This window comes from Oryctolagus cuniculus, chromosome 13 (genome assembly GCF_964237555.1).
Source record: "Oryctolagus cuniculus chromosome 13, mOryCun1.1, whole genome shotgun sequence".
In the NCBI taxonomy this organism is placed as follows: domain Eukaryota; kingdom Metazoa; phylum Chordata; class Mammalia; order Lagomorpha; family Leporidae; genus Oryctolagus; species Oryctolagus cuniculus.
The window spans coordinates 36,227,184-36,241,607 of NC_091444.1; the positions used below are offsets into that span (position 1 = coordinate 36,227,184).

General features: G+C 40.9%; 1 long non-coding RNA gene across 2 annotated transcripts in view; it reads left to right on the forward strand.

Annotated features, from left to right (window-relative positions):
* LOC138844950 (uncharacterized) overlaps window positions 1-14,213 on the forward strand; it is a 41,350-nt gene extending 27,137 nt beyond the window's left edge. The window contains exon 3 of one of the 2 annotated variants that reach the window (XR_011381462.1): window positions 14,001-14,213. This is a non-coding gene — a long non-coding RNA (uncharacterized lncRNA). Of the gene's footprint in view, window positions 1-3,471; window positions 3,846-14,000 lie in introns of those variants that run through there. The other variant, XR_011381464.1, reaches the window with a different exon arrangement.
* The last annotated feature ends 211 nt before the right edge of the window (window positions 14,214-14,424 follow it).

The following is a 14,424-nucleotide window of genomic DNA, read 5'->3' on the forward strand; positions in this document are numbered from 1 at the left end:
ACTTGGCCATTATTGCTACCTCCCATGGTGCACATTAGCAGGAAGCTGACGTTGGGAGTAGAGCCAGGACTCAAACTCAGGTAATTTGATATGGAATACATGCATTCCAAGTGTCTTAATCTCCATACCAAAGCCCACCAACTTGGATAATATTTAAAATTTTATTACTGCTTTCCATAAAGTTGAATAATAACCACAAAAATGATGCTTACCTACATATTTTGAGCTGCTTTCCATTTATGGTCTTATTTTATTCCCATAATATCCCATTAAAATGTGTTGGATACTGTTTGACACATTAATATAAAAGTTATTAATATAGTCATTATAGAAATATTTTAATCTAGAAAAATTACATCAAAAATAGTTTTTAAAATTGTTCACCCACAGAAAACCACTGCTAATATTTTAATGAATCTGTTTCCATTATACGTCCCTGCATAGTTGAGATAATGTTGTATAAAATGTTGCACAGTATCTTTTCAGTTAATATTATAGAAGTATTTACTATGTGACGAGCTTATCTGTGCAAAATTCTTTGCAAATATAATTTTAAAGCTGCACAGGATTGCATTGAGGGATATGCCATATATACTTAATAAAGTCTCAATTTGGGGGATTTACTGATTTTCAATATTTCTGTTATTCTGCTTCAGTGAACACTCATGTGAATAAATCTTAGTCTGATGTAAGCACTAGGAACTTGCATTTACAAATGAGAAAGCAGAGCAGACATCTGGACCCTGGTCCACGCATGCCCAGCCCATGAAAGTTGAAACCAGCGTAAATACAACTGCTCCTTGTGTCTGAATCACTACAGAGAGGCAAAGAGGAAGAACAGCGTCAACCCCACCAAGGGAATAAAATAACCAGACAAAGATGGAGCCAAGTTTGTACTTGCAATCACATTCATGTTCTTGCAGACTCAAACTAAGAAAAGCATTTTCAACAAGTGGTTATAAACTTCCCTGGCACAAAGGAACCACCACAACCATTTATAAAATTAAATCAATAGGCCTTAAAAAAAAAAAAAAAAAAGGCCGTTTTGTTTTTTAAAGACGCAAAGGAAACAAAAGAAAACAGATTGCCCTTTAACTTTGAAATTACCTTGCTAGCATTGCTGTGAGGTTCTTTGGCAATATCACTATGATAGTTGTCAATTTTGAAAAAAGGATTGCTGGGGCTGGTGTGAAATGACAGGTTAAGCCACTGCCTGCAATGCTGGTATGCATATGGGTACAGGTTCATGTCCTGGCTGCTCTACTTCCAATCCAGCTCTCTGCTAATGGCCTTGGGAAGGCAGTAGAATATGGCCAAAGTGCTTGGGCCCCTGAACCCATGTGGGAGATCTGGATGAAGCTCCTGGCTCCTGGCTTTGTCCTAGTCCATCCTTGGGCATCTGAGCCATTTGAAGAATGAACCAGCAGATGGAAGGTCTCTCTCTGTCTCTCCCTTTCTGTCTATGTAACCCTGCTATTTAAATAAATAAATAAATCTTTTAAAAATGTTTTCCAGGTTCTCTTTGTGCTACAGCCTTGGGGTTGTTAATACAGAAAGGCCAATGTCACAAGAGCAAATGGGCTAGTGGGTTTCCTGTGTGGAGTGTTAGGGCTTTGGTGGGTCTCCTAGTGAAAGAGCAGCTGCTGGGTGGACCACACAGTCTTCTGAACTAAGGCGTGCGCACAAAAGTGTGACAGCTTCTGACCCCTTTACACAGGGCCTCCTGGCCACACCCCAGAGACCTCCCTGAATGCCCATGGTAAACATGCATTTTGTGTGAAGGATGTGGGAAAGGAGCTGACCCTTTCAACCTGGCTTACATAGAACAGAGCTGGCAAAGGTTAGCAGGAGGTTACAATAAATAGCTGGGCACGGTTGGAGTTAAGCCTAACAGTATCTCATTAGTGTGTTTTGGCACCACGTAGACTATCCCGAACATGGCTATGGTAAAAAGGTTAGTGCATCTGCTGAAAAATTCGGGTCAACCAGAAGCGAGTAGTGTGGGAGAATGGTGTGAGGGTCAGCTTTTGCCTGAGATCAGGTCACCTTTAGAGATGACATCAGGGCTTTCTGGGCTTATGTTCTAATGACTTCCAGACCAACTGTGTGCCATGTGCAGCCCAGAGGACCAAGTCTCCGGATGCTGCTGCCTGAAGAGCCCACCTGGGACTGCATCTCCTAGCTGAATTTCTCTTCTAACAACACAGTTCATCATGAAAACAGGTCAGGTCTGTCTGCCTCTGAGTGGTACAGACAGCTGGCAAATGAAGCAGGGAGCATATCCCAGCTCATTCTCAATTCCCTTATTAACTGACCAGCTCGGAGCTTGAGATGAAATAACCGCCTTGCCTTGGGGTGGCCATGAAGGCAAACAGATGCAATTCCTTCTTGCGTAGTGACGCTCTGCTGAGCACTCAATGCATTGAAAGCCAGGATATTTCCAAAGTGGGATCTGCTCACCTCACCTGGAAATGCATTGCATGGCACGAGAAATCACCCAGGACCAATGGCACCTTTCCAGAGCAAGCAATGGAGGTAGTGCTGAGAGCTATAATTCAGTAAAGTAGTTTTCCCTTTTATAGCAGACCAAGAAAAAGTGTCTGACTTCATGTCCCCAAAAAGAGCATCTTTGCTTTGGTGACAGGGAAGCAAACAACCAGAGCCAGAGAAAAATGAGAATGGAAAGATGTGGCTGGCTATGTTGGGGCAGGGTCAATGGGGTACATGGCCACCACTGTACTACTCTGCCCCCACCCCAAAAAATGATCATGGTACGTAGCACACAGTTACTCAGTACCCTGTGGAAAACCCTTTCCCCTCTGGTTTAGATTTTCACCTAAAATAACAGTTGGAGTCCTGGGTTGACATTTTGTTAGCAAGGTTAAATTTTCTCCCTATTTTCCTCAAGATATTGTGTGTGTAATTGTCTGTAGTTTCTGTCTCGCTCACCCCATAATGCCTCAGGCAATTTTTTGTTCTGTGTGTGAGGCCCTGATATTTTGAATTCCTCAAGCCTGGATTAGACGTTACTATCCTGTTCTCTCGTCCTAGGATTTTCCAAGTATGTCTCCTTTTTCCTCTCTGTGCTCATCTTACCCATAACTTCATTTGTGAATCATGCCCATGTTTAATTCCAGGGATTTGTCTTCTTTTGGCTTCTGGTTTTCTTTTCCCCTGAAGCACAGTATTGTGTGTACCTACTAGAGCAATTTTGCTTTTAAAATTTCCTTTACCTTGGGTGTAACAGACACTATAACTGTAAGGTCACACACACACACACACACACAAAGTATACACGTGTGTGTGTGTGTGTGTGTGTGTATACACACATATATATCTAGGCTATAAAAACATATTCCAGGCAAAAAGTGTCTCCCTTGATATAATGAAACACACATCCACATTACAATATTATACTGTTATATCCAGCCTGACAGCTTGTCCACCACTAACCCCAGCCTCTCCTCACAGCAGCTCGTCCTGACTCACCAGGCTGGTGGAACATCAGTGAAACTTGATTTAGAGGCTCACAAGTTGTTGGTCTCATCTACGTCCAAGGAAGTACTTCATTCTTGTTATAAATTACTTAGAATCTAAGAATTGTAAGATACTCATGAGACAAGATGTCATTGAGATGGAAAAGTACAATATGTACTAAAATCACCTGTTAGAACACTACTCTGTGAGTTCCCTAAATCTATTCTTATTCAAAGCAGTGTGGTATTTCTCTGATATCTCTTGTATAGTCATGCATTTATAGTCATATGGAATGGAATACGGCATGAAGTCCTAACTTCTCTGTTTCTGCTTCTCCATCAAAACAAGAATAAAAATAGTGTCTAACCCATAGGTTTGGTGTGATCATTGGACAAATTAAACATAAATCATAGAATAGTGACTGGCAGGTAATTAACCATAGGATACATTGGTTACTTTGATTATTGAATGAATAGGATATGTTTATAGGTCTTGCTATTATAAGGATAAGGTAAGAGGAATAAAAAATGAGTTTTCTGCATCCATTTTGTGGCTGGAAGAGGTCTGCTTGATGCTGCCCCAGCTGTTTGCACGTGGAGGAAGGGTGTCCACCACTCAGAGTGAAGGCCTCTACAAACTGCCTAGTTTCAGAAACTGAAGTTCCTTAGGCACAGTAAGGAAGATTCACAGAAAGATATGACCACTGGCTTCAAATAGTGAAGAGCCAACATAGGAAAAACTGTCATATTTATTTTGTTTTGATCCAGAGGACAGAACCATGACCAACTAAGTAGAATTTATAAGTTGATTTGAATTCAACATACAAAGAAGTTTCTAATCCTCAAAGTTGCTTAACAAGAAACGGGCAGTTCATAAAACCATCTCCACCAATGGAAGTGCTATGTGATCCCTAAGCATGTAATTTAAACTCTCTGTGCCCTAGTCTCCTCTTCTGCAAATTAAGAATAATAGTATTGACTTGTGAAATACGTGAAGATTGAATTAAGATGTCTACAGCTTTCCAAACCGTGCAGGAACATATTTGGCATTCAATAGATGATAGCTATTGTATAACTGCCCTACCCAGGTGGAGAAAGACAGATGTTACTATTCCTTACATGATGGATAAGAAAATAAGATCAATGACCAAGCAACTTAGCTTACTCCTAGGCATTAAGATCACTATGACAACCAGTTACTTAAACTGTCATTTTGACATTCGATTTGTGCATCTCTCAGCAAGGGTAGTTTCAATTCTTATTCACATAACCTGTATTGTGTATATTTTTTGAAGTTTCCAGAACACCCAAGCAAACAGTGAATCTTCAATAAACACATTTATCTTGACAACTATAATGGCACCTTGTGATAGAAAGAGTATCAATTTATGATCAGCAATTCTAAGTATCTCCACATCCTTTTCAAAGCAGGATAAGAACAAGCCAGAGTCTAACTGGCTTCCTGACGGAGTCACTGCAAATTTGTTTCAAACTCAACAGTCTCTGCAATTTAACTTGATTAAATACAACGCAGGTTTAATTGGAACTTAGCTGCAAATTAAGAGCAAAGAATACATAGAATTAACTGCTCTTTAAATATAGTTTAGCTCAGCAAGCTAATAGTTCTTTATGGAGATGCCACACTGGGTAGACATTAAACTGTGGTTCCAATAGCCAAACAAACACATAGTGTGTGGGCCTCTGCGTATTTATTGGGATTATGCTATGTGAGTAATAAGTAATATTTGGGGACATTAGTCATTACTGGCTCTTCATACTTCCTAAGCAGTCAGTCTAGGAGCCAGGAGAAGCAAGACCTGGAATGCCTTCCTCTCTCTTGCATGTGCTCCTTCTCATCTATAAAGGCTGGGAGAATTATTCCCTCTCTAGACATTTAACACTGCTCAATTACACGCACTGTGCTGTTTCTGTAACCCCCAAATCTAAGGTATTTATGGTGTGGCCTGAAACTGAGTGTGGCTCTGAGGCCAGAAGAGGAGCTAGGGGAAGATGATACATTTGTCTAAGTATCAATTTTTCCATTATAAGATGGTTTGTCTTTCCATAAGAAAGGACATGAAAACCTGTAGGGTGTATGGCTGCGGAGCACCTCTGAAAGATGCTTGGGTTGAGAAGAAAGGAGAGGGGAGTTATCCCCTCACTCCCACCATTTGCTTTGGAGTATGCTTGTTAAATATTTTCCTAAGCCACTTTTGTATAGGGAAGGAGGATCTTGGGAAGGTTTTTTGGAAGAGGAAAGACATGATCAAATTTGTTTTTCTGCAAAGTTAATTCTGGCAGCACAGTGAAAAAAAGATTAACTTGGGAAGGAGAATAAACCAGTGAAGAGGAATGTGAGGCTACTTAAAACAACAACAACAACAACAACAACAACTCATGGAACTAAAAGATAAACTTATTTGTGTGCCAAAATCATGCATAGTTTTTCCATAATACACTTTTTCCACCAAATTTTTAAAGACCCCTTCATATGTTGGGTTCCTACTGAAATAGTTCAGGGATAAGATGGAGAAACTTTAATGAAAAATAATTGGTAATGGGAAAACGTCAAATTCAGATACAGACCTGCAGTGGAAATAATAGGGTTTTATCTATCAATACACTGGTTGTGTGGGATAAAGTGGAAGGGGGAGCTAAGATTATCCACAATGTTCAGAGGACTGGGTGCATAATGACACAGCTAACTAGAATTTTGGAAGAGAGAAGAGGATAAGCCTGGGGAAGGAAGCATTGTTTTGGACCTCCTGTGATTGAGGTTTTTATGTGACTCTTTAATATATAGTTGAGTTCAGCAAGCTAATTGTCATATGAAGACATTTGGAAATATGGGCCTGGCACTGAAGTCGAATGTCACAGCTGGGAGATAGACTGGGGAGTCATCTGAACCCAATGTTGCAACATCCTCAGTGGTTCCCAGCTCTCATGAAAAGTTTCTAAACATCTATGCAAAATACAAAAATATTTGACTTCTTAATATAAGGCTCCTGAGATCATGGAACAAGTGACATAATTTTGTCCCTCAAATGCTTCATGTTTCAAATATTAAATAAAATCCAGGAATAGTCTTCTATGATATGAAAAATAACAGCCTCCCAGAATATCTGTATCCTAATTTCTGGAACTTACAACTATGCTTTCTTAAGTGGAGAAAGAGACTTTGCGGTTATGATTAAGTTAAGGACCTTGTGCTGGGAAGATTATTCTGGATTATCTGAGTGAGCACATTCTAATCATTCTGGTCCTTAAGAGAACTTCTCCCAGCTGCGATCACAGAGGGACGTGACTACGGACGAATATTCAAAGACCTGTGTCATTGTTAGCCTTGTAAGCAGAGGAAGGGAGCCATGAACCAGGCACACTGGTGGCTGCTAGAAGCTGGAAAGGGAGAGGAAGCATATTCTGCACTAGGAGCTCCAGAAAGGAACAATGCCTTGCTGACCCCTTCCTTTAACCCAGTGATACTTGTGTTGGGCTTCCAATCTAAGAACTGGAAGAGGATAAATCTATGATATTTTTTTAAGCCACCAAGTTTGCACTAATGAGTTATGGCAGCAGGAAAACAATAAATGTATCTTCTCAGTTGAAACATTTTAGCACTGCTGCTGAAGTAAAACACATTTTCTTTAGCCTCATCAATATCTACAAGTTCTTACTGCTGAATAATGTGTATACTATCCGAACTGGGTTTCTTCAAATGCAAAGTGAGATTAAGTCATCTGACCAAATGGCTACCTTGTAAGAATTAAATGGGAAACCATACCACACACTGTGATGTGTTCGTGTGACATTAACTGTTGTCACTGAGGTTTTCTTGTCCTGGTCACTGAGGCTATAAAGCTAAGCTCCTTTCTCTCAAAGATTGAAAGTGCCAGAGGAAATGCTAAAGTTGTTAGAGGGCAAAATCACAGTCAAGGGTGACTTCAAGGGAAAGATAATCCTTGAATGGGCTCTGAATGAATTTGGGACTTGATCAGATGAGGGGAAGGTGAGTTGGATGCCATTTAAGAATTCAGAAAGGGGGTCAGCACTATGGTGCAGTGGGTTAAAGCCCTGGCGTGAAGCACCAGCATTCCATATAGGTGCTGGTTTTAGTCCTGGCTGCTCCTCTTACAATCCAGCTCTCTGTTATGGCCTGGGAAAGCAGTAGAAGATGGGCCAAGTCCTTAGGCCCCTGCGCCCACATGGGAGACCAGGAAGAAGCTCCTGGCTCCTGGCTTTGGATTGGTGCAGCTCTGGCTGTTGTGGCTATTTGGGGAGTGAACCAGCAGATGGAAGACCTCTCTTTCTGTCTCTACCTCTCTCTGTAACTCTGTCTTTCAAATAAATAAAATAATATTAAAAAAAAAAAAGAAATCAGGAAGGACATGGAGAATACTTTGGGCTGATATAAATGGTATCTATCATGGATGACCTTGAGTGATGTTTTAGGAAATTTGAAAATGATAGGAGCAGAGGACATGGAAAGGATGTGGAAAATCTATCATCATTTCATGTGATTTCTCACTTTTATGACACTTTGGATCATTTCATCATTTGTTATTAAAACTCTCTAACTTGTATAACAATGTTCATTCTTGGTTTTCCTCCTAGTCTCCTCTGCAAATTTCTCTTTCTCTACCTATCCCTTAAATGCTGGTGTTGTTTAAGTTGTCTTTGGTCCTTTTTCACTTCTGTATACTCTCTGCTAGGGATCTCAACCATTTTCATGGTTTAAACACAACTTTTTGATGATGAATCTTATTCTATGCCTAGTGGGTAGAGTTTACAGTAGACTTTTCTGTGTTGCCAGTTATCTGCTGTACATGGTTGCCTCTGACACATGAGACCCTTATATTCCATTCATTTATGATTATATTTCTTTCAATCTGTTTCTCTTCAGGTATTCTTACCTCTTATGGATAAGTAAGATATTGGTGTCATTCATTAAACCAGAAACCTTTAAGTTGACCTCAGTTTCTTTCTTTGTTTTATGTATTGATGCCAATAACAGTCTGCATGCTATTTACTTTGTTTTTTTTTTTTTAAGATGTATTTATTTGAAAGTCAGAGTTACACAGAGAGAGGAGAGACAGAGAGAGAGATAGAGAGAGAGGTCTTCCTTCCAGTGGTTCACTCCCCAGATGGCCACACCAGCCGGAGCTGATCTGAAGCCAGGAGCCAGGGGCTTCTTTCGGGTCTCCCACATGGGTACAGGGGCCCAAGGACTTGGGCCATCTTCTACTGCTTTCCCAGGCCATAGCAGTGCACCATAGCACCAGCCACATTACTCCAGTTTTCTTCACATCTCTCATGCAGCCTTTTCTTTCCAAAGCTACCGCTGCCTTCATGATTCACTGGATCACTTACCACTTGGACCATTTAGCTCCACATCTAATAATCTTAAACCTACTTTCAGTTATCTTCTATTCAGTTACCATAGTGATTTTTCAAATTGGAAATCCACATTTCCTCTTCCAATCCTAAAATTCCCCCCTGGTTTCTGATGCCTAAGCATAAATATCTTTATGTAGCATATAAGACCCTCTATAATCCATCCCACAGGCTTGTCTCTCAACACCTTGTCTTCAGGTCCTGTCAGATGGCAGGTCACTTCAAACCTTTGACCTCCTCTGCATGGAATGTCCTTTCCTGCCGCCTCTCTCTTAAGAACACCTAAATATCTTTATAAGATTCATCACAAACACCACCTCCAGAGATTCCAAGATGCTGGATTAGGAAGCAATATGACGTGCTAGACGAGGGATAAACAGTGAAAGAAAGGGGTATAGGAAGTTCTCTCTCAGGGGAGAATTGGAGAGGAAAACCACATTGGAAATTCTAGAAGAGGAGGAGGAACCCCATGAACCTGAGTAGATGGGGTGGACGTGCAGCAGAATGGGATAAAATTTTTGCAAAGTACACAACTGATAAAGGGTTAACATCTAGAATCCATAAAGAGCTCAAGAAATTCAACAACAAAACAATCGAGTGAAGAACTGGGAAATGGACTTGAACAGGCATTTTTCAAATTCAAATGGACAACAGATGCTTGAGAAAATGCTCAGGATCACTATCTATCAGGTAAATGCAAATCAAAACCACAATGATGTTTCACCTCACTCCAGCTAGAATGGTTCTCATATAGAAATCAACAAACAACAAATGCTGGCAAGGTTGTGGGGGAAAAGGTACCCTGGTCCTCTGTTGGTGGGAATGTAAACTGCTGCATCCACTGTGGACGAGAGGAGATACCTCAGAAACTTGAATGTAGACCTATCATATGATTCAGCCATCCTACTCCTGGGATTTACCCAAACCAAAAGATAGCAGCATATGAAATAGTTATCTGTACCCCCATGTTCATTGCAGCAGAACTCAAAATAGTGAAGATATGGAAGCAACACAGATGTTCATCAACTGCTGGCTGGAAAAAAGAACCTATAGTATATATACCTTATGGAGTACCACTCAACTGTAAGAAAAATGGAATCTTGTCTTTTGCAACAAAATGGATGCAAGTGGAAACCATTATAATTAGTGAAATAGATCAGTCCCAAAAAGACAGATATCATATGTTTTCCCTGATGAGGTAACTAATAGAATACCTGAAATGTAATGTATTGGAGTGAAATAGACATTTTGAGATTCAATGATTGTTTAGAGCCCTGTCTCTCCCATTGAAGAACAGTGTTTTTTTGTTTTTTTGTCCTGTTTTCTTTTCTTTTTTCGTCATACTATTTGATTAAATCTTTTACTTAGTATACAGTTAGTTATATTATCATTAAGTAAACCAAAAATAGACCTTTGTAAAAATTAAGAATGGGAATGTGATAGGGAGGAGGCGGAAGGGTTGGAGCACGGGCAGGAGTCAGGGGAGGGGAATATCATTAAGTTCCCAAATCTGTATATATGAAATACATGAAACTTGTATAACATAAATAAAATATAAAAAAACCACCTCCACTCTAAAGTTTTCCATGATCATCTGCTGTAAATGTAATTGGTCACTCCTTTGAGTTTTCCACCTAAAAGTTGTACACATTTCTATAGGAGAATTTATTTATAACATCTGTGACGTAGGGAGGCAGGAAGGGAAGAGATGTATGGCAGCAGTATTTGAAATAAAGGCAAAATGGAAGGAAGTCTTGTGAAGAGTTAACCCAACAATGCAAGGGTATGGCGATGAGGCCCGGAGCACTCTCATGGTAGACAGAGTGAACTGAAAGCACAGGGCATGAGGGAGACTGCAAAGCATTAAGTAAATAAAAGGGCAGGATTTGGGGTAGAGTCAAGTTTTGCTAAGGCCTTGAGTGGTAGTCTTTAAAAAATAAATAAATAAAAGGTCTGTCTGAAAGTCATACTATGAACTCAAAATTCCAACGTGCCACTATGGTCTTTTCACTAGAACAGCACATGGATTTTTCAACCCATCAAAGGGTAATTTAAAACAGCAGAATCCATGAATTATTGCTTAGTGAGTCACAAGGCCCTTCATTAAAATAGGTTTGTTACACATCTGGACAATGTTTAGGTACAATGACTTTTGAATTTAGTTTCCCGTAAGGTTAATAGAGCAGTTTTCATTAAGACTTTGGGGATGGTTTGGAGCTATTTGTTGCTGAAAAGTTGACCAAGTCACAGTATCAGAGAAATACAGGAAAGCAATGCTTTCTGCTTCATTTAGTGACTGAGACCATCCTCATTCCAGTCCACTGCCTTGGGATACACTTACACAGTTTAATGTGGAGAGAAAGCCCTACCGTGGAATCTTACTATATGCCCTAAAGACTACATAAGCCCAGATCAGGCTCCTGGGCCATGAGCTTGTCTGTCCATAAGATGATGAATTTGATTGCCTCATTGTGTGAAATCTACAATCAGCAAGCTTTCAAAGGTGGAACTCCTGCAGTGCCACCTTCCCTGCCCACCTGCCCTTAGCACATCCCCCCGCTGAGTGAGAAGCAGACCTCCAGCTTCCTAGAAGTATGTGTTTAGAGAACATCTGCCCTTGCCGTACGAACTAAAGCTTTTTGGTGTCAAAACTGAAACGCCAGACAACTCTGAACTGAACATTTGATGAGAAATCTTGAGTCTGACCCAGATAATCTACTGGAAGCAGAAACAAGACAGGAGCTTGAAGTACAAGGCATGGAACCGTCCACACACTGTACTTAGATTTCAGTGATCCTGCACCTCACAAAGCAGCAGTAGCCCCAAAGGTGAGGTCAAGCCATCACCCATGCCAGCAAGCTGAAAGTGATAAAAATGGGAGCAGAAAATGGCTTTTCTCTCCCTTGCCTGGCCACATAATTTCTCTCCGGTGAACTCACTGGGCACTCCAACTGGCAACTCTGCTGTGCTCCTGTCTCTTCCAGCTCCTGTTACAGCTTCTAATGGGGTGGCTCTGAGCAAGTTGCTTATATTCTTCAGTGAGAAGAAAAGGATAAAAAATATTAGCCTCCTGGATCATTGTAAGGAATAGTTCCTGCTTTGCAGATGTGCCTAGCTCAATCTATATATGGCATATTGTGATATCTAATAATTCTGCTTTTTTTCCCCTTTCCTGACTCATATATAGCACTGGAGGTAGGAGTGTGGACCCTGGAGCCCACCTAAGTTGAACTAAGCTCTGCAAAACTAGCTGTTACTTCATACATATTTCTTCACTTTTCTTCACCTCAGTGCTTTTGTCTGTAAAAATGGGAATACAAATCAAACCTATTCCTATACAATGTTGTAAGGATTAAATAAATTACTGTATGCAACATGCTTGGAATAGTACTGGGTGTATGTAATAACAAGCACTGTGAAGCTTAGTTCTTATCATTATCATTGTCCTCCCTGTGTAGGTATGATTCATTCACAAAGTTACATGAGACAATAGAACATAACTACACATGGCAGGTGCTCATAGGTACTTCTATATGAATTGAATGAACAAATGAATGGGGCAACTATTCAACCTTGGAAGTGCTTCATTGTGCATTTTGTAAAACTGTCATCCAGATATGAAATATTCACAGGATCTTCTGTACACCAGGCACGGTGCTAGGTTTCAAAGATATTACACCTCCCAAAGGAGACAAGGCCTCTGCTCCACAACTTGCAGTTCAGTTTTAGAGGCCTGAACTGTCCTCTAGAGCCGGAGCCTTGCTTAGCAAATAATGATTTTGTGGCCCACAGGAAACAAGGAATTTGGGGGGAGATGGTCACTTGTGGACATGTTGCACTTTTTCCTGAACTCACATGTCAAAACTTCATTTGATTAGTTCAGGGTGTCTTGCTTCAATGTCCTTCTTGATGTGAGAGGGTTATGGCCAAGTGGAAAGAATTTAGACAAAACAGCTCCACCACATCAAGTGTGCCGTGGGACAATGTGCTATAGCTCTCTGGGCTTCAGTTCTTCACCTGTGCAGTGCCATACAGTAACAGCTTATGCTTCATATGTAAAAGGCAACCTTTTCTTGCATTATAGAGGTTACAGTCTAATAGCTGGGAGACATACACATCTCACATGGTGCCTTTATTGTTTTTCATAGATTTTGTTACAGATATTTAACAAATGGGAGATTTTCTGTAAAACCTAGATTTCTAGCTACTTTTGACACATCAGAAGGCCTGGAACCAATGTTTAGTGGGAGTGAGTAAGTACCCCTGGGATGGGACATGAGTCCTCCAACGTGACAGTGTCTACCTTCTTCCTTTCATGGCTGATACCTGGCTTGCTTCATCCGTTGACTCCTCTGTCCATGTCAACATGAAAGTTTGCAATGTCTGCTATGTGGATGAGGTCTTTCCAATGTAATATTATTGTATATAACCAAGGAATGCCCTTACTGGCTAATTTTCACTGGATTTTTTAATCATATATTTTGAATTTTTATTTATATTATTTTATTGAAGAGAGACAGGCAGACAGAATTCTCATCCAGTTGCATCCAAATGCATGTTACAGCCCAGGCTGCATTGAGCTGAAGATAAAAGCTAAAAACTCAATCCAAATCTTCCACATGGGTGGTAGGGGCAGAATCACTTGAACCATCACCTGCTTGTCTCCCAAGCTGTGCAGCAGCAGGAAGCTGGAATAGGAAGTGGAGCTGGGACTTGGAGCCAGGCATTCTGGTATGGACATACATGTCCAAAGTGGTATCTTACTCTCTACATCAAATGCTAAGCCCATCACTGATTTTTTTCCCTGTATTGTGAAAATGCAGAGTATGTTTTCTCTAAATAGGAACCTTTTTCCTTATAGCTTCGTAAGAAATTTAGAAGGCATGGGAATGGAAAGACATCGTGACAGTATAGATCTGGCAATTACCCTTATCACCTCTACTCCAGCCCCAGTTCAGACAGAGAAGAGGCAGAAGTGAATAAGTGAATAAGAAGAGGCAGAAGTGAATTCCCAGGTTTCACCCCTGGGAAACCAGGGGCTGTTAAGAAGTGGTGGGCTGGGGGCCGGCGCCATGGCACAGTAGGCACATATGGGTGCCGGTTCAAGTCACGGCTGCTCCACTTTCCATCCAGCTCTCTGCTATGGCCTGGAATAGCAATGGAAGATGGCCCAAGTCCTTGGGTGCCTGCACCTGCGTGGGAGACATGGAAGAAGCTTCTGGCTCCCAGCTTCACATCGGCGCAGCTCTAGCTGTTGTGGCCATCTGGGGAGTGAACCAGTGGATGGAAGACCTCTCTCTGTAACTCTGTCTTTCAAATAAATAAGATAAATCTTAAAAAAAAAAGTGGTGGGATAACTATGGCCTCATGAAAAAACGTCAGTCTGGTAGACCACTTCATCTCCTTCCCACCTGCATCCAACATGAGCATGATTCCCAGCTTAGCTCTCAGAACCCCCTCATGTTAAATCAGGAACAACAGAGCCTGCAGGGCTGAGAGCAGGAAGTGGCTTTCTTGACATTTACTTGGAAAGCTGTATGGTGTGATGGAAGGGAGT